Here is a 20,369-nt window from a genome sequence, read left to right on the forward strand (position 1 = left end):
GACAATTCTTCCTGATCCATGGACGAATTTCTATTACAAAACTCACAGCCTGTAAAAAAAAATCCTGTAAACTGACGCATTCCACGTTATTACGATAAAACAATCGTTCAAATGATCTATGGAACACGTAACTAACAAACTCATGCAGTAAGGAAATTACATAAGCAGTGCAGAGACAAGTAGCGAATCATTTTAGTAAGTATAAAGAATTCCACTGACGAAAGTAACTTTGATAAAGGTCAGATTTTTATTGCCCATTCTTTGGGAACCATCATCTCAGAAATGGCGAATCTTATTGGCTGTTAGCGTGTTACAGTCATGAGCAACTATGGTAAGTGGTTGAAGGGCAGTGAAACCACTTATAGGCGACACATCTCATCACAGACCGTGGATGTTGTCGGTTTACTCGCTCTGTAAATATGTGGCGGATGTGACGACAGAGTGCACTGTTGCTGAGGGGAGAATTGTTTCAAAGCAAATCATTCAGCTCACATTGGTGAACATGGCGCCCCGTTGCTGACCAAAAGACTCCGTCATTTACGACTAGAACGAGAATGAGATGACTGAGATTGGGCCGAGCATGAATGTAAACTGATGCGCTGTCCTCAAGGGGAACGTCTGAGCAAAATACACTCATGCTCATAAATTACGGGTAATGCTGATACATGGTGAAACAACGGTCTGATGGGCGGTTTGCTGGTTCAAATCACCTCGGGGCATGACCATGCGGTGCATTTGACCTGCGGCTGTCGCACAGTAGCGCTGACAGCAGTCCACATACGCAGAGGGGTGTTAGTGCATGTCGGAGTACGGTACAGCGAGTAAGTGTGCAGACGTTTTCAGACATGCTAATGGTGACTGTATGTGAAAAATTGCTCAAAAACCACATATTGATGACGTTATGAGGGGTAGAATACTAGGGCTACTGGAGGCTTGTCAAACACAGCAGGTCGTAGCATGGGCCCTCCGTGTGCCACAAAGTGTGATCTCAAGACTATGGCAACGATTCCACCAGACTAGAAACGTGTTCAGGTGCTACAGTACAGGACATCCACAGTGTACAACACCACAAGAAGACCGATATCTCAAGTGCCCGCAGACGGGCATGGAGTACTGCAAGCAGCCATGCTCGGGACCTTACCACTGCCACTGGAACAGTTGTCTCCAGACACACAGGCTACAGACGACTGAACAGAAATGGTTCATTCGTCCGGAGACTTGCAAGGTGCATTCCACTGACCCCTGGTCACAGGAGAGCCTGTAAAACCCGGTGTCAAGAACACAGTACATGGTCATTGGAACAGTGGTCACAGGTTATGTTCACAGAAGAGTCCAGGTATAGTCTGAACAGTGATTCTCGCCGGGCTTTCATCTGGTGTGATTCAAGAACCAGATACCAACCTGTATGGAGGTCGTGGTTTGATGGTATGCATATCTTTGGCAGAGGAACTGTAACAGGTCATGTGTATCGGGACGTCATTTTGCACCAGTATGTCCGCCTTTTCAGAGGTGCAGTGGCTTCCACCTTCCTCCTGATGGTTGATAATGCACGGCCCCACCAAGCTGCCATCATGGAGGAGTACCTTGAAGCAGAATATATCAGGCGAATGGAGTGGCTTTCCTGTTCTCTAGATCTAAACCCCATCGAGCACGTCTGGGATGCTCTCAGTCGACGTATCGCTGCATGTCTTCAAACCCCTACGACACTTCAGGAGCTCCGACAGGCACTGGTGCAAGAATAGGAGGCTATACCCCGCCCGCTGCTCGACCACCTGATCCAGAGTATGAAAACCCATTGTGTGGCATGGTGATCATATCCCATATTGATTTCGGGGTACAAAAGCAGGAAACAGTGGCGTTTTGTAGCACATGTGTTTCGGGACGGTTTTCTCATCTTATCACCAATACCGTGGACTTAGCGATCCGTGTCGTGTGTGTTCCCTATGTGCCTGTCCTATTGGCGCCAGTTTTGTGCAGTGCCACATCGTGTGGCACCACATTCTGCAATTATCCATAATTTATGACCATGAGTGTATATATCACGTTAGGAACGCAGATCGGGGAGGTCTACGGTAGTAATCGAAGGCGCTACAATAAGTGTGCACTATATGAACTTTAGTTTATTGTCCACCATATTGAGTATGTTGATGCACGTTCCGTAAGTGTATTACTGATGCCAACACCAGTTGTACGTTTGTTTTTGTTAAAAACCCACAACTAGTTTCGGGCCCTAAGACCTGTGGTTATATGCCAGACATCTTAAGAGACCAAAGGATGACTACTTACTCTCTCTGTATTGTCTCAGGACATCTGACATACAACCACATGATTTTGCCCTTGGGGGCAAAACAGGTCGTCTTTTTTTTCTTTTTCTTTTTTTTTCAAATACAAATAGATATAGAACTGGTACTAGTGCTGGCATTTTATTCAAAATATTCAAACATTTTTACAGACCATGTGCATCTCTTCATGCTTGATATTTTCTCCTATGCCTTTGGCATCTTCCAGCAGAATAAGTGATCTTGTCACAAGGGCAGAATACTGCTGCAATGGTTTTAGGGGCACGATGGTCAAGTCATTTTGATGTTGGCCACTAAATTCACCTGATCTGAATACATCTGCGACACTATTGGATGCCAGCGAAGGGCCAACAAACTACTGGCTCATAATGTACGGGAATTTGATGACATGCCCGAAAACATCTGCTGGCACATCCCTCCAGAAACCCACCAAGGACCTTCCGAACCCATGTCAAGCATAATCACTGCTGTACTGCATTCCACATGTGGACCAATACGCTACTAAAAAAATTGTGATAACATTTAGCTCTTCAGTGTAAATGGAATTAATGCTGGAACGGTATCTGGAGTTCCGCATGTCTCACTATCCGTACTACTCTGCCGGCACCACTACGCTGCTGGATAGACCACACTGCGTAAACCTTTAACGTTTCCCAAAACGAACACACTGCAGCGAAATGAACTTCCTAACAGACTGAAACTCTGCTCGAACCATCAATAGCCATCAGTTCTTTTACCCGCTGAGCTACCCCGGCACAACTGGCTCTCACAGCCTGAATTCTTTCAATACCTGTCTCCTATCCCGTCCTTATTTTCCAGAATGTAATTTTTATTCCGAAGCGAAGTGTTCGGGGACAGACACGGCTGACTGAAATTGGTACTGAATGGAGATTCCCCGAATATTCTGATACAGTGTTACGCCTAAAACCACTCACTATTGAAAATCACATCAGTTGAAACCAGTTTGGTCACTGAGCATTTTACACGACTGTTCGACTGCAGAAAACATTTTTAAAAGTAATGTGCTTGCTACTGCTCGCTGTCATTAACATGGCGAACATGAAAAAATCCAGACAATGTGTGTATTCGTCATGCATGTAACAGTATGTGGTACATAGCACGTATGGATTCTAGTGTCTTCTTTTTTTTAAAGAAAAATTTCAACTGCTAAGTTTCTAATTCTCGTTGTTCTTAATAAAACTTTGGAATTACGTCCCTGACATCTGATATTATTATGATGTGGCCTGCTGACAAGAAGTCACCTTTTCATCGACATCTACATCTACATAGATACCCCGCAGGCCACCGTCCGATTCGTGCCGGAGCATACCCAGCGCCACCACTTGGTTCAAAAATGGTTTAAATGGCTCTGAGCACTATGGGACTTATCATCTGAGGTCAACAGTCCCCTAGAACTTAGAACTACTTAAACCAAACTAACCTAAGGACCTCACACACATCCACGCCCGAGGCAGGATTCGAACCTGCGATCGTAGCGGTCGCGCGGTTCCAGGCTGTAGTGCCTAGAACCGCTCGGCCACGCCGGCCGGCCGGCGCACCACTACTTGTCATTCCCGTTCCTGTTCCATTCGCAAATAGAGCTAGGAGACAACGACCGTCTATATGCGTCCGTATGAGCCCTAATTTCTCGTGGTCCGTAACCCCAATGTATTTAGCGCAGCAGAATCGTTTGCCAGTCAGCTTCACGTATCGGTTCTCTAAATATTCTGAACAGCTTTTCTCGAAAAGCTCGTCGCCTTCACTCCAGAGATTCCTATTTGAGTTCCCGAAGCATGTACGTAACACTTTAGTGTAATTCGAACCTACCGGTAACAAATCTAGCAGCCCGCCTCTGAACTGCTTCGATGTCTTCCTTCAATCCAACCTGGTACGGATCCCAAACACTCGTGCAGTACTCAAGAACAGGTTGGACCGGCGTCATGTATGCAGTCTCCTTTAGAGGTAAACCACTCTTTCCTAAAATTCTTGCTACGGTCGCAGGTTCGAATCCTGCCTCGGGCATGGATGTGTGTGATGTCCTTAGGTTAGTTAGGTTTAAGTAGTTCTAAGTTCTAGGGGACTGATGACCACTGATGTTAAGTCCCATAGTGCTCAGAGCCATTTGAACCATTTGAACCAAAAATTCTCCAAATAAGTCGAAGTCGACCATTCGCCTTCCCTACCACACTTCTCATATGCACGTTCCATTGCATATCACTTTGCAACGATATCCCCTATATATTTAAACGACTTGACTGTGACGGGGACTCTCACGACGTCTAATTAACGAATCCATCTGCAAGAATAAAGAAGGAAAGAAGGCATGTGTGTAGATGACAGAAATCTCTACAGAGTCATCCCACAGGCAACACACACCGATGTGATACTCACATGCAGCCGGCCGTGACATGAGACTGCAAGGTATGTGTAACAGCGATCCAAGCTCGTTCTATGGGTACACGTTGCTTTTTGTAGCGACCGATACGCAAAGAAATAAATAAATTATTTCTTGACTTGTATCGGGACTTACGTTCTCAGAATTTTTAAGTTAAATGGGCAGCCTCATTATACTACAACGTCATTTCAACACAAACTTTCAACACTCTGCCAGTACCATTTTAGCAATTAAAGGGGACATATTTGTTGAAGCATAAATATCCTAATCTATAGACATATCTGAACCAATAAAGTCTTTGCGAGCGAGGACAGGCGTGCAGAACTTTTCTCTCTTCAGTGAGGTTGGTCAGGGAACGTGACGTCAGCTTCCATTGTTGGAAACGCATGTAGAAGTCTGTCTGCTAAACATGGGAAAAACACGGCAGGTTACGAGCGCGCCAAATTGGCCGCTCTGCCAGTTGTGGACTTGATAACGAAAACCTTCAATACTGTTGCATATGTTTCGAAGGCTTCCACTTAGCTATTATTTAGAAGGACTGAAGCGCCAAAGAAACTGGTATAGTTTTACGTATTCAAGTAGAGAGATATGTAAACAGGCAGAATACGGCGCTGCCGTCGGCAACGTCTATGTAAGACAACAAATGTCTGACGTAGTTGTTAGATCGGTTACTGCTGCTACAATGACAGGTTATCGAGATTAAAGTGAGTTTCAACGTGATGCTATAGTCAGCGCAGAAGCGATGGGACACAGCATCTCCGAGATAGCGATGAAGTGGGGATTTTCCCGTACGACCATTTCACGATTGTACCCTGAATATCGGGTACCCGGTATAACATCAAGTCTCCGTCTTCGCTGTGGCAGCAGAAATATCCTGCAAGAAAAGGACCAACGAAGATTGAAGAGAATCGTTCAACGTGATAGAAGTGCAACACTTCCGCAAGTTGCTGCACATATCAATGCTGGACCATCAACAAGTGTCAGTGTACGAACCATTCAGCGAAACATCATCGATATGGGCTTTCGGAGTCCTTGATGACTTAGCCCATCATCACCGATTTTGGACTGTTGATGACTAAAAACATGTTGCCTAGTCGGACGAGTCTCATTTCAGATTATACAGGGTGAATGGACGTGTACGGTTATGGAGACAACCTCATTCCTTGGACTCTGCATATCAGCAGGTGGAGGCTCCGTAATGGTATGGGGCGTGTCTAGTTGGAGTGATATGGGGCGCATGTTACGTCTACATACGACTCTGACGTGTCACATGTACGTAAGCAACATGTCCGATCACCTGCATCCTTTGACGTCCATTGTCATTCCGACGAACTTGGGCAATTCCAGCAGGACAATGGGACACCACACACCTCCAGTATTGCTGTAGAGTGGTTCCAGAAACACTCTTCTGAGTTTAAACACTTCATCTGGCCACCAAAATCCCCAGACATGAACATTATTGAGTAATCTGGGAAGCCGTGCAACGTGCTATTCAGAAGAGATCTCCACCCCCTCGTACTCCTACGGATTTATGGACAGCCCTGCAGGATTCTGGTGTCAGTTCCCTCCAGCACCGCTTCAGACAATAGTCGAGCCCATTCCATGTCTTTTCTCGGCGCTTCTACGTGCTTGCGGGGGCCCTACACGATGTTAGGTAGGTATACCAGTTTATTTGGCTCTTCAGTGTATTATGTGTGTTAATTATCAAACAAATTACAGCTACAGTTATGGTCGTGGAATTTCGCTTAGATTGTTTTCTCGCGTCCCACACTTTAATATTGAAGCGTATCTCGGACAATTGATGGTTCGACGTTTGTTCAGACAACATGGACGTTCTTGCTTCTCGTATAGTCTCTCTCGATGTGTTTTCTCAGAGCCTTTTGTAGCTATAATTAACGTATGAGTTCTTGCGGCTTGAACTTTCAGCTACATATGTTCATCTATTGTGTGCATTCAGTGTGCAGCCGTATACGTTTATAGACTGTCGGAAATTGGAACCACGTGGCTATGATTTAATTACAATATAGTCATTTATTCAAAAATCTTTTAGCAGTTCCCTTAACCCATACCAATAATTTCCTGTACCTCTCCTCCCATGTCTCCTCAAACTTGTAATTATGCACATTTGTGACGGCTAAAGCTACACGCGCTAAGAGTCCATATATAAAAGTACTTATTTTCCCCGTATCAGTTAAATCCTTCGTCAACGGCCTTGCCACAAAGGTAACATCGGTTCCCGTCAGATCACCGAAGTTATGAGCTATCGGGGTCGCAGATGAATAGCGAAATTCTGCATGGCCCGCTGAAATGTCGGAATATCGATGCTATCGATGACCTCCTGAATGGCTGTTTTCAGCTCAGTAATGATTTTGGGGTTATTTCTGTACACCCACAAAAAGCAGCCGCATATGTTCAAATCCAGAGGATGTCGTCACCAATCGAAAACCATGCCAGATCCCCAAAGTGTTCCTCGAGGACATCACCCTCCTGCTTCGATGGGGTCGAGCGACGTCTTGCGTGAACCACATCTCGTTGAAGTCAGGGTTACTTTGAATAAAGGGGAATTAAATCATTTTCCAGAACCTTTACGTACCGTTCTGTAGTCACTGTGCCATCAAGGAATATCCCACCGATTATTCTGTGGCTGGACATTGCACACAACAAAGTGACCCGTTGAGGGTGAAGAAACTTCTCGATCGTGAAATGAGGATTCTCTGTCCCTCAAATGCACCAATTTTGCTTATTGGCGAACACCCCCGGGACGATTCAACACTACACAAAGGGTGGGCCAGTAACCTCATTGAATGTGATGGCATCCCCTTTGGAGTGCAGTGCGGTAGCAATTTTTACTGATATAGGTGATGGAACCTGTAGGGACCGTTCCAAAGCATTCGACAAAATTTAAACGTGAACCAAAGCAGCAAAGGGTGCTCATATTTTTTCAATGCTCCTGTTTCGCGCCATCTTGTGGCGTGATCATAGGAAGATGCGACATAGACACATGTGTAAGTAAAACGGCCAACAGTCCCTTCATGACCACAATGTTCCCCAACACCCTTGGTGCAAAGTGACCACATTTGTTGAGGACGTTAAGAATGTGCTTGTTGAGGCAGAACCCGTGACGAGCGTCCTTGGAGCCTCCAGGCAGGATATGCTGCTGCGCTTGCGCCTGCTAGTACGCCACCCGGAATATTAGGGCTGTCAAAGGGGTTGCCTGTCTCCTAGCACCTCGGATTTCGTCACAGGTTGTCTCCGTTCAGGTACATTTTTAAGGCATTCGACAAAGTTGGGTGGGTGGCACCTAGTGTATTGCCGAACTGAGGTTCTTACAAGAAATATTTGTCGTTTTTTCTTTTTTTCTTGTTTTTCATGCAGAAGTCAGTGAGAAATCTGTCAATATCAGTGCTCCAGGGGAAGGGCAGGTTTCATCGACGTCCTTTATGCCAACCCACATGGCCTTTTCGTGTCGATTCTGAACGGCGCTGTGAAAAAAGGTTTTCTTCGGCAACCCATAAGAAACTTGTGCGCCTCCACTGCAGAGGTGTTGAAAGAAGGAGTATAACGGACGTAAGAGGGGATGTGACGAGCCTTCCATCGTGTGACACGTTCATGTTGGCGTTGAGCAGAATTGTGGCGAAAGTTGGTAACAACGTGACACCATTAACCCACGTTACACCTCACTCGAACTTCTGATGGGCGGCCTTTTTTCTGCATGTGTCGGCACTTTACTGTTTGTAGCATCGCAATGCTTGAGGCTGACCTCACTGGGTGCCACGCTTTTCCACCATTGCAGAGGAATATTGTACGCACTTTTCAGCCAAATTTCAAAGTTAAGTGTCACAATGGGTGCCAGTTATCGCGTTTCGAAAAAGTGATAATTTAATTGTGTTGCACTGTGTAGTATAATAAAAGTTACAAACCAAATATGGAGAAATTAAGAGGGTACCATACTTTAAATATTTAGGAGAGATAATTTCTGAAAAATACTCACAACAAGAAAGAATATTAAAAGCTCGTAGGGGTCTAGGGCTGGTCCAAAACATTTACAATAAAAAATGTCTATCTATAAATACAAAAATTAAACATTATAAGTCGGTAATTAAACCAATAATGCTATATGCCAGCGAAACCTTGACACTTAAAATAAAAACAGATATGGAAAACCAGAAGAAAGAGGAAAGGAAAATCATTAGGAAAATTCTGGGACCAAGATGGACCAAAGAGGGGTATAGATTACAGAAAAATTCTAAAATTGAAGAATATTCTAACATAGAGATAGACATGAGGAAGAGGCGTCTAAAATTCTATGGCCACATAATGAGACTTCCCGATCACAGACTTACATAAAGAATAGTAAGATCCGTAGCATCCCTTGTTAATGGAGGAGAATGGACCAAAAATGTAAAGAAAGATCTGGAATTAGCCAACATTACTACTGAAGACATGAACAAAAGAAACAATTTCAAACTTAAAGTTGACAAATGGGAGGTCAAACCAGAGACAAAAGCGCCGAGAACTGGAACAAAATGGAGCGAAGAAAGAAAAGCTGAATTCTCGCAAAGAATGAAGACCTGATGGGCAAACAAGAAGAATAAGAAGCCCCAGAAGTGAACCATCTTTACTTAGCGTCTTCCATGTTGGGAGCTTTACGACTAATAATAATAATAATAATAATAAAAGGATACATTTTCCTTTGTCTTCTGTATTGAGGTTTATTAAAAATCGTGCTATTGGCTAATTTCGGCCGTGAGCCATTATACAGCAGATTCTTTTATTAAACACTTATCCCAACGGAAGCAGAATCTGCAATGCAGTATGTTGCTGATATAAATTGATATAGGTTCCTAAGGAGCGTGCTCGTTCATTTTCAACATTATTTAGAAGTCGTATGGAAAGAATTATTTATCAGCATGTTTGGGGTCGTCGTGTGATTAGGGCTTCCCGCCGGGTAGACCGTTCGCCGGGTGCAAGTCTTTCGGTCTGACGCCACTTCGGCGACTTGCGCGTCTATGGGTATGCTTGGGGTTGCCCACGGGATACACGAGTATGACGGGAGCTTGCAGGCGCCCATGCCTCAATGTGGCAACATTGGAACATTCTATCCTACTGGAAAGGAGCAACATGGAAGAGCTGCACAAATATGTAGAGGATACAATGGACCAATCGTCTTCCAGCAATAGCGTCGAACATCAAGCCGAAAGTGGCTGCCAGGAATAGTATTTTGTGCACGTTGATGGAAATGGTGAACACTTGCTTTGTGCTACTCTGCAGCTATTTAACCATGTAACACATGACAGAATCACGACCACACTAAAGCAGTGGACGAAACCACCAATAAGACATGTCGTAAAATAACAAACTGCATACAGCCCAACCACTGCAGGAGGTCTATTGTCTGGCAGGATTTGTTGTGTGTGACATAAGATGAGAAGTGATGGCATAACAGAAATAATCATGACTTGTTGAGACTGGAAGGTCTGTGCGTCACTTTTATGCGCTGAAAGCGGTCAACACCTGTCTGCTGAAAGGCTACCGCTGAAAACTGACGTGGCTATGTCCCCTTTGGTACTGTCATCTGTATAGGATTTAGTTAACTAAGAAAATCTTCAGCAAAAGGGAAATCCCAGGAAAAGAACACTGAAGTACAGTAGATACGTATTTCAACTTCCAGCATAAGCAGCTACAAGTAGGCCTATGTACGTGGTGCAGGACTGCGCAAAAATCCTACCCCCACGAGAGGTATAGTTGTTACCAGCACTGCTTAGTGCAGAGACGCGAAAATGAAAGTTCTACATCATTGGTTGGAAACCTACCGTCGCAGTATCAGTGCAGTATGATGCAGAGAGACCTGTCTGTTCAAAAAGCTAGGGTTCAGTAGGCTAGGATCTCTCTTCTGCGCCTTTCCTTGGGGTGAGGACAGGCCCCAATCCCACGTGACGGATTTCTGAGGGCATCACGGAACCAGTCGAAGTGTGCTCGTCTCGTTTCGTGTACCGTCTCGTTTGATGACTCCTTGCCTTTTTCGGTATAAATAATGTTTTAACCGTTGTTTTGTGTACGGAGTTTGGTGGGGGGGCGGGATTAACTGTTCTTACTTCTCCTTTGCTACAATGGGGACCCCCTGCTTGAATGGTCTTGCTCAGTGTTCCCCATCCGAGAAGGCTGCTGGGTTCTGAGCACGCACGAGGGCAAGTTGGCAAGCACATGCTGCAGCAGGTCTGATATTAATATGGTGCATATGTTCATATTGTTTTTATTTTGCATATTGGTATTCCGGTTGCTGTGGGCTTATTTATGGATTGTCATATTTTTATTTGTAGTTCACAGATGCTATATGTGTTTCCATATCGTCATTTTCTCGTTTGGAGATAGTGAGTGGAGCTATGGATGCTACAAAATGTAGTATCAAGTGAATAAATCGGAGCATTTCGGACATATCCTTCTGTTTGAGTTTAGTAGAGGGGTGACAGCAGCGGAGACAGCCAGAAACATTGACGCCGTGCATGGGTATACTGACATTCGACAGAGCACGGCCAGAAAATGGTTTTCACGTCTTAAGGATGTTCCCTCCACATTCAGAAAGACCTTCGAGATCTGATGAAAATCGTTTAAACGCATTAATCCACAATGACCTATGTCAGTGTACTCGAGAACTGAAAAACGTGATGAACTGTGCTCATTCCACCACCGAGTGACATTTGCATGCAATGGGGAAAGTTCAAAAATCAGATGTATGAGTACCGCAAGCTCTACACCTAAATCACAAAATTAATCAGGTGATTATATGTGCATCTGTGCTTGCTCGTCATCAATTGGCTCGTGAACAACACCAACTATTGCTATCCTGTATCATTACTGGTCATAAAAAAATGCTGTATTTATGCTAACATAAGGAACAGAAACGAGTGGTTGAGCCCAAACAAAGCAGCAACTCACCGTACCAAGACCTCGGCCATTTGCAAAGGATTATTTTATGCATCTAGCGAAACGGCAACGGCGTGGTGTACTATGAATTGCTTCCCCGTGGTATAACCATAATTGCTGACATTTATTCTGAACAACTGAGACGTTTGGCAGCACAATCCAAGAACAACGACCAGGAAGACAGCGTGAAGTGTCGCTACTCCACTATAACGCCCGCCCGCATTTTGCTACACCGACAAAAACACTAAACAGCAGTTGATTTGGGAAGTAATTAGACGCCAGCCTTATTCACTTGATCTTGCACCCTCTGATTTTTACCTTTTCCGCTCCCTATCAAACGACCTGCAAGAACTTCTTTTCCGAATGAAGGTACGCTCCGAACATTGCTCGACAAGTTCTTTGCCTCAAAATCACGTTATTTCTACAGCCGTGAAATTTAAAAGTTACCTCAGCGTTAGCGGATTGTTCTAAACAGTGAAGGAGAATGTATCATTGATGACTAAAATGTTATGTGTATCTGTTGCGTTTATTGAAATTATGGAAAAACGCAATGAACTTGTGCACCAACCCAATATAGATGTGTCGCTGAATACCTCAACGTGACAACTGTCATCTGTAGCTGCGACCGGGCGACATAGCCGGTCAGGTCTAGGGATGAAATTGTGCTCACTCGGACCCACAAACAGCGTTTGCGTTTCTACTTTTTCGTTATTCGCATCAGTTCGTGCTTATAGTTTCGCCTGTCGGTTTCTCTCTCTGGTGCCTATTGTCGCAGACCACAATAGTCTATTAGCCATAGTCTGTAGTGTTACCAGAGAGTATGCTCGATATGCATATTAACGGAGCCACTCACGCGTCCACCACAGAAACAAGAGGAGGCAGAATAAAGCATCTTAAAAGATAGATGATACCTGTAGAAAGACCATCTGGAAGTCACCCAATCCATTCGGTTTCGGGCTTACAAGAAGCATGAAAATCTTCAGAAAAGAGGTGTCAGCAGAGAATGAACTGCTACCCCTGAAGAAACGTCATTACCGGCCAGTGTTCAACAGAAGATCCCAAATAGGATGACAATAGATAATCACTTTAGAGTACAACATCAATTCTGAGAAAAACAGCATACCACTTCTGAGCTGTGGTTGCATGACTGACGTATGTGAAGATTCCGGTGAAGATATCAAGAGAAGATACTGACAGGGTATAACACCATAAATTGACGACACTACCCGACTAGCGTATCAAACAGATTTTCAAAGAATAGTGTCAATAGGCAATCACAACATAATACAATCTATCTTCTTAGTTGTGGAATCAGTAGAAACGATTAGCGGTGTTAAAATATATTGATGTACAGTTGTGATCTCTCAAGATCAATATTGTAAATCAATCCACAATGTATAAGAAAACTTCTGAGTACACTACAGAGAATCTTTAGAGATGGATTCTCTAAACTAATGTATGTTCGTTGGGCCTCTACTTTGGTAACAGCAACTTCCTTCAGTAACGTAACACCACAGTTTTATTTAGGCCGTTAGTGTTGAAAAGAGTAGGCAACCTGTACGCGTACATTATATGCAACAAAATTAATCTGACACCGACACATTGTATCAATAGTTTTTTTTCTTTTCAGAAGATGTCCAGCTCCGCCTCTCAATTCAACTCCCAAATAAAAACTCACAACGTTGTAATTCCAAGTCGGCAAATCATAAATTCACAAATTACTGCCCTACTTATAACTTCCGCTCAAATAAATGCCAATATAGATACTAGTGGGACTCTCAGTGCATAGACGCACAAAATATTACGTACCCGAGTATTGCAATCTGTAAGCCATGTTTGCTTACGATAAAACAATCCAATGTCTGTGCCCTGTATTTGAAGAGGATTAATATAAAAAGGTATTTCTTTAGATAATAAAATAAATCGTTATTTCCATCAGATTGTTAAATCAACGTTAAAGAAAATTAACGACACAAAAACGCCTACTCGCGATCAGCTGATCTGATAGACAAATGACTACTGTTTGCGTATTGTTTCGATGTGATAAAATATATCTTTTATACCAGAGGCAGTTAACCTCTCTGACAGCTTAAACTTTATATCGTAACTGTCAAAATTCAATCTTTTGCTTTTCTTTTCACTTTAGAGAAAAACGTTACTAAATATTTCTCTTCAGAAGTATTTGTATTATTATTTCTGCATTTAAAATGCTCAGAGACATTGACACAAGAATATAAGTAGTATTAACTAACTACACAATAAGTTCGGACACCAGTGGAACTTTGATTTTAATTTAACGATGAACGTTGATTTATTGTCCTTGAGGAACGCTACACAATATTTCAGTCTTTTATGTTTCAACAATTTTAGTTGTTATATAATCTTTTGCTGGAAAAGATTTTTTTTAAAAATCCCTATTTTCGGTATTGAATGATAAATCAAACAAATCACTAAGCTCCACCGCCACTTTTGTCCCTGTATGATATAATGTACAAGACTCAACCTCTTCAGGCTTTGGACATTCGCGGTTACTAACCCTTTTTAAAATATATTTTTCCAGCAATGTAGAATAAGAACTTTTTTTTAGTATGTCCAGTAATTGTTCAGTTTACTTATTACCCAATAGTAATGTCATCACCCTAAGTGCTCACACTTATTGAACTCGCAATTGCTTATTTCAGTATGAAATGGGAAGAAAAACTGTTACAATAGTATAAATTCCTTAGGTGAAATGACCAGGATTTAATCACACAGTCGTTTACACTCTCCACAGGGGTTAGTAGTCACAACCACCAACAAATATGACGTACATCTACCGACATCTATCATCAAAATAAATCAATATACGACAGGGGCTTCACTTACGCTTGTCGTCACTTTCTCATCAATTGATAGGTTCGAGTATTTTACAATACAGAACTACTACCCCGAAGACAACGAAAATTCAACTAAAATCACCTGCGTCACTTTTCAATCCAAACAAAATTTATTCTGAAATTAACTTCAGATACTACACTGAACCTCTGTTCGACTTTCTAGGACAGCTCATTCCTTACTTTATAAACCATTTGGAAGCATCTAGCTTCAAAACTTCCAGTTTCAATCAACATAAGAACAATCTCTGACCGAGAATTATTCCCTTTTTTACAACGAACTTTATATGGTTGTTAACTCACCTTAAGCGAAATCAGACTTATCTTCTTCAGAATTAAACGAAAACATGAGCCTTACGTAAGTGATGACTAATTTCAAACTTTCCAGTCAGGATAGAGTCCAATATTATCTTGCTAATTTTCCTTTCTTTACGTATTGATGTAAATACGTAAGTCACATCATAAATTCTCCTATTGCAAGATATAATATTAATTAAGCGTCAAACGCCGAACTAGTGTCCTAACCATGAACAAATGACGAACTCTGTGTCTACTTCAGACCTACATCGGACATACTACTAAAAGTCTTATCCTTTTACATCATTGTTGTTTTAAATGATTAACTCTTCTTTGGCTTTGTGTATTCTTTGTTCTTTAGACGCCAGGTCGCTGTTGTACCGCGATCGGCAGCCAAGCCCACCACTTTGACGTGCGCTCTATAACATATAACAGAATTCCTTTTAACGAATAAAATTTATATATTTATTATCCAACCACTTTGCGTATTTTGAGGCTACGTACATCTTGTGCTGATAAAATATGAGCGAGTTTTTTACTCAGGGGCAGCACAAGAACTAGTGTTTCGTGAATGTAGTGCTGAGTACACACAAAGCCCGCTTCTCACCTTAGCGCTTTTGCCTCACATCATGTAGAGCAGTGGATTAACAGAAGGTACTGTCACTTAATTTGAGGTTACCAAAATCTTTTGAAATAGTTTCCTGAAGTCGACCAAGACTGGTTACACATGAAAGTGTCCTTCCATTATACAATATTATAAGGAACGCAGTAACATTCACATAGTGGTTCAAATGGCTCTGAGCACTATGGGACTTAACATCTATGGTCATCAGTCCCCTAGAACTTAGAACTACTTAAACCTAACTAACCTAAGGACAGCACACAACACCCAGCCATCACGAGGCAGAGAAAATCCCTGACGCCGCCGGGAATCGAACCCGGGAACCCGGGCGTGGGAAGCGAGATCGCTACCGCACGACCACGAGATGCAGGCTTCACATAGTGTATCGATTGTAATTGGAGTAATTTCTTCGGACATCTCCGTTTTGCAGTTTAGTCCTAAAGGATTTCTTCTGATCCACTAATTTAAAAACAGTGTTCAGTGGAAAGAAAGTTTCATCAAACAAGAATGAAATCGACTCTAAATCTTTAGCAGAGGTTACCAGGACATTCCTCTGCTGTGGGATGAAACTGTGAAACCGTAGAATATTACAGGGTCACATACGGGACAGTGAAATGGAGACGAATCACAAGGAACCAAAGAAGGTAAACCGTATATTATTTCAAAAGTAATCGCCATAACTGTTAACAAATCTATCCCACTGCGAAACAAGACGGCCAATACCTTTATGAAAAATTTTCCTGTTGCCCACGGAATAGAGTTGCGCTCTACCAAAAGTACGGTTAAGTACACTACAAATATGACGTAGCAAATGGTAAGGTTACCTGTAGTATTAGTAGCGTTTTTAGGGAATTAAACATAAATATTGTATTCGACAGAACATTCTTCATCATGATCGAAGGCAAGGGATTCCTGTTATTAATGATAAACACGAAAATTGTTTCTTTTTTTATTTTACTTTCTGTTGGGGAAATTGCATTTTCTCGCTCTATATGATAAATCTATATTATTTTCTTTATTTTTACAATAACATCCCTCTGTTTCAAGTTACAAACCAACAATTTTCGAATAAAACCTCAATTAACAATTGACATTTTTGCTATAAATACGGTTTATTTTCAACTAAAAGACAGGATGATAACTAAGTAGAACAGAAATGTCGCGTTGGCTACGCGACATTTCACATATTCTCAGTCAGTTTCTAGACTGTTTAAAGCTTCCGGTTTTAAATCGAACCGCGATATTGACCGTCTAGGCATGGTTGAACTACAGACAACACGAGCCGTGTACCTCCCTCCTGGTGGAATGACTGGGACTGATCGACTGTCGGATCCTCCCTGCCTAATATGCGCTGCTCATGCATGGCTGTTTACATCTTTGGCTAGGTTTAATGACAACTCTGAACAGTCAAAGGGACTGTGTCTGTGATACAATATGCACAGCCAACATCTGTATTCAGGAGTTCTGGGAACTGGGGTGATCTGCCGGGCGAAGTGGCCGTGCGGTTCTAGGCGCTGCAGTCCGGAACCGCGGGACTGCTACGGTCGCAGGTTCGAATTCTGCCTCGGGCATGGATGTGTGTTGTCCTTAGGTTAGTTAGGTTTAAGTAGTCCTAAGTTCTAGGGGACTGATGACCTAAGATGTTAAGTCCCATAGTGCTCAGAACCACAAACGGGGGTGATGCAAAACATTTTTTGATGTGTGTGTTTGTTGAAGGGGACTAGATTGATAAATACATTCTTTTTCTTAGAAAAAAAGAGTGAAATAGAGAGAAATATTTCATACTAAACATGGCGGTTAACCTTCATACTGCAGTTTCAGCCTTCTGCCCTTGGTTCGAGACCACAGTTATTTCACAAAAGGCGTGTGAATGAATGTTTTGCTCGAATAAATACACCAAGATTGTGTAAAAGAGACGAAATTCGTCTTCCTAGGTTTCCCAAAGACATTAAACATTATCCACATAGTTACCTTATAAACTTACAATGTAGTATGGCAACTTACAAATTTTGGGATTCACTCCAAGAATTTTTTGATACATGAAGGACAGACTGTTACACTGTTCGGCGAATGTCATAAGACAATGCGTAGTGTGTCTTAAGGAGCCATGACAGCACCGCTCATGTTCTGATGGTGTATAAACAATAGATAAAGGATTAGAGCATCACTATCAGGTTGTTTATTGAAGAACCTGTCGTCTGCAAATAGAATTCACAACTAAGTGTACATTGTGTGCTAGTTTCTTTCAGAGTAAAGCCAAAGGAAACGAAAAAATACAGAAAGTAACAGAGACATAAATATATGGAAAAAGAAACTCTTTTCTCGGTGTAGCAGTGAGAAGTAATCTCGCAAAGAGTTTTAAACGGAAGCTGCTCGAAGAACTAGAAAAAGTGCAAGAAATATCTCTACTACGCGGAGCGGCGGGATCTGCAGTGCGGCGTTCTCTGGAGTCTAGAGTACATTTCCCTACCCATGTAACCTACAAATGTTGTTGGAAAGTTAACTGTACCTTGCAGTAAGCTCAAGACCGAAGGGTAAAGCCCGAGTAGAAACTAAAAGTTTGAGCGAGCCCCGAGCAATTGGTAGCACTAATGAGAAGAAGGAGGCAACTGTAGTGCTAGCGTCCAACTTCGTGCAGAGAAAAGAAATTACCAAAGAAACTCAATGTGAAAGTCATGTAGTTGTTACCAACAGCAGGCGTTTGACATAATCATATTTTTCGTGATTAATCCGATATGATTACTAGTTATTTTCTGCTGTATCATAGCGAAGACGATAACCGGAATTAGCTGCTGTTTACGGATTATCAGTGCAACATATGACACTCGGACGTAGAACCCAAGATTGCTTCTAATCATATCAAAACGAAACTTTTTTTTAGTCTTCGACTCGTTAGATGAGACCCTCCACAATTTCCTCCACCTCAGAGCAGCGTCTACACCCATCGTCCTCAGTTGTTCGTGTTTGTTATAGTCACTATAGTCTCCAAACCTTTCTGCCCCCTACGTCTCCTTGTAGTACCAGTATCCTACCACAATTACACACAGGTATCTACGACCTTGTGGCAGTTACACTAGAATGGAACAAAACGAAAGAGCTGCACAACTGCAAAATACCTAAATGATACGACGGACCACTCGTCTTCCATCAGTAGTGTCGAACATTAAACTGAAATTGGCTGCGCTCATTTTCACACATTTCGTGGTCGAATACGACAATTTGCAAGTCGATTTTTTTTATTTAGACGTCTAGTTCTGTACGACCAAATTGAGGAGCAAATCTCCAAGGTCATGGAACGTGTCAGTACATGAAATTACAATATAAAGGTAATAACAGATAAATAAGATGTTTATGGATCCAAAAAAAGTCAAGCCGTAAGCTTAAGTAAACGTAATCAGCATAAGAATCAGCGTCATTTTTCATGAAACTCCCCAACAGAATAGAAGGAATGACCCATGAGGAAACTCTTCAGTTTCGATTTGAAAGCGCGTGGATTTCTGCTAAGATTTTCGAATTCTTGTGGTAGCTCATTGAAAATGGATGTAGCAATACAGTGCACACCTTTCTGCACAAGAGTTAAGGAAGTGCGATTCAAATGCAGGTTGGATTTCTGCGCAGCATTAACTAAGTGAAAGTTGCTAATTCTTGGGAATAATCTGATATTATTAACAAGAAACGAAGTAAAGAATATATATATTGAGAGTGAATGTCAAAATACCCAGACTAGTGAACAGATGTCGACAACTGGTTCGCGAACTTACACCACTTATTGTCCGAACTGCCCGATTCTGAGCCAAAATATCCTTTTAGAATTGCAAGAGTTACCCCAAAATATAATACCATACGACATAAGCGAGTGAAAATAACCAAAGCAGACTAATTTCCGTGTAGAACGGTCACTTACTTCAGATAACGTTCGAATAGTAAAAATGGCAGCTTTAAGCCTTTGAACAAGATTCTGAATGTGGGCTTTTCGAGACATTTTACTATCTGAATACCTAGAAATTTGAACTGTTCAGTCTCACTAATTGCGGTGGCCCGGTGTAATGTTAAGCTCTCTCTATAAAGCTTAAGCGTTTTCGTGGACTTACTTGTTGAAGAATGCTGGTTCTGCTTTCTTGCAACGCCGATGTCTTCTGCTAGCTAGACACTACTGATGGAAGACGAGTGGTCCGTCGTATCATTTAGGTATTTTGCAGTTGCGCAGCTCTCTCTCTTCTTATTTAAAAAATACGCTACTCTTGGAATATCGTTCAATGCACCAGAACATATTTATTTCCACTTCGTACAAAAAAAAACAACTAAACTTTATGACATAAGCCCACACATTACCGGGCACCCAGAATCAGTTAAATACACATATTTGAACACAATTAATACATAAGCTTTTATCGTGGCTGACTATCCATGTCCAGTCCACGTATCCTCAACAGCAGTTCAACGTCTAGTAAACAGTCACTATTTCGAGTCTCTCCATTTCTTTGTTAACAATACAATGCTACATTACTCTTTGCAGCCGGCCACGGAGCTTCCGGGTCGTATTTGCTTATTCTTGGCAGGTCGCGCTGAACAGTTGCCAGCGCCGACGAATTATCTCCCTTCCAGTTTCGCCTGCACATACAATAAGTAGGTGCAGTATCCCATGCTCATCCTTATGCCCTGCTTTAAAATAACGCGTGTTCCAAACGGCTGGAACACAAGTGTCTCCAGACTTTCGTAAAATTCTGGGGGCACTACATATCCCTCCCCTTAGTTCGAACACTCGTAATTTTGCACACAACATATATTTCAATAATTTTTATTAACACTTATCTTGTTACTTTGTACTAAATAAAAACATTAGGTACAAGAACTTTCCTCCATCTCCGGTATTTCATTAAGCTGTTGGTAATATCTTTCATAGACATAGTGGTATGATAAACTAATAGTACAACAAGTATTAGCTATTTTCAATAGAT

Source organism: Schistocerca cancellata, chromosome 5 (genome assembly GCF_023864275.1).
Source record: "Schistocerca cancellata isolate TAMUIC-IGC-003103 chromosome 5, iqSchCanc2.1, whole genome shotgun sequence".
Classification (NCBI taxonomy): Eukaryota; Metazoa; Arthropoda; class Insecta; order Orthoptera; family Acrididae; genus Schistocerca; species Schistocerca cancellata.